Below are 1,900 nucleotides of genomic sequence, written 5' to 3' on the forward strand. Positions count from 1 at the left end.
ACTGAGTACGTAAGGTAAACTATATATACTGCGGTATACCAAGTACAATGGCATTGACCACTTTATACCAATATGATACTCAATAGTAAAAAAATATATATATGAAAAGATTCGACCCCCCAAAAGAAAAAACCGAAGAAAAACTAGTTACAGAACTTTTTATGAGAAATAATATTATAATTGACTAGAATGTAAAATCTGTTTTACTATTTATTATCAATCGTAAATAAAATACATGTAGAATAGAAAAGTAAATATTAAACTAAGTATATCTACCTAGGTTAAGGTATTAGGACCCTAATGGGCACTATCAGGAACTAAAAAGTCAGATGTATACCTTAAAGTACACCTGTATGCAAAATTTAAACAAAGTTTACCGTACGGAAATCAAGTTATGGCCACTTTTCTGAACTCAAGCTAGGGTGTTATGAGGGCCTTTTTTTAGAAAGTAGGAACCTTTAAATAATCTGCAATAACATTCTAATGAAAAATGTTTTCCCATTAATTTTTGGTAAGAAACAAATAGTACCATTCAGCTAACAATCCAAATAAGCAAAATTATGGTTTCTACTTAAAATTTATGAAATCTGTATAAAAATGTTTCCCTACCCCACCCATTTTTACCACATGTCTGACCATTTTTCTACTAAGGGAGCCTAATTAAAAAAATTCTTAAAATTTACCCAAATGAGTGCCTGTTTTCAAAGTTTCCCTAAATTTTTAAAAAAAGTATATTGGTTGATCTTGTAAAATATGAAATACTTTTACCGTCTAGTTTTGATTTCATTACACTTTGAAAATATCAGGTACCATATTTATTACTAGATTTAGCATAATTTAGCCAATAAATACCTATATAAATTAAAAAATCAAAATTAAACACTTTTTTCTTTCCAAATGGGGCATGAGAGATACATAAATAATGTTAAAAGAAAAAAAAAAAAGAAAAAAAAGTTGACCCTTCTGGGGATTGAACCCATGACCCTCATTTTCAATGTAGTTAACAGTAGTTCTAGCCTATTTGAATACTCTTCAAAGCGGAGGTAATGCATTAGGGTGCTAATACCTTAATGGAATATTTTTGAAAATGCAGGTACACTTATGCCTAGGACACAAATAAAACGGGCGCCGTCCGATTAAACGATTTTTATAAAATCGGCAGATTTTTTGATATCGTGGACGCCGGGCGATTTTAAATCTGATACCTTGCGTGGTCATGAATGAAACAGTCGTCGGGCGATTTTTGTCGAGTAGATTTTACAGAAAGAATTGAACGGATCAGGCGGCGACCATTTAAGGTATTAGCACTTTAAAAGTGAATCGGACGGTTGCCGCGCGGGCGTCGGGCGACAATGACTTTACATTTAATGACATCCTAGATAAATCAGCTAGTTGTATATAATTATGCCAGCAAAAAAGTCAGTTGCCAAAGCCAAGGGGAAGGCCAAGGAGTTGGTCAGTGTTGTTGACAACGAGTCACCAACGACCAGTATCGAGGCCGTAGAAGGCGAAAATCAATCAGACATTCGCATGGACATTGAAGAATAATTCATGTTTACTAGTATTCAAAAGAAATTTAAAAAAAATATTTTTGAGGCAATTACAACTTCTTCAAGCTAAAATTACAACAAACACAAGCAGCCCGGTCGCCGGATGACAAAACGATGACCGCCCGGTGCCTGTACATGAATCGTCCGGTTACTGGGCGATAATCGTTTGACTACTTGTCTCCATTCAGGCACCGGGCGGAGCCCGGCCGATGTCCGCCCGGACGCCTTTTAAATCGGACGCTGTTTAAGTAGAACAAAAAATCGCCCGATCAAAAAAAATCATCGCCCGGTCGCCGGGCGGCGACCGAACGAAGTCCGCTCGATGATATATATACTGAGCGCGTTCGGCA

The sequence above is a fragment of the Ruditapes philippinarum genome, unplaced genomic scaffold, assembly GCF_026571515.1.
Source record: "Ruditapes philippinarum isolate M1 unplaced genomic scaffold, ASM2657151v2 ctg5096_1_1_1_1, whole genome shotgun sequence".
Classification (NCBI taxonomy): Eukaryota; Metazoa; Mollusca; class Bivalvia; order Venerida; family Veneridae; genus Ruditapes; species Ruditapes philippinarum.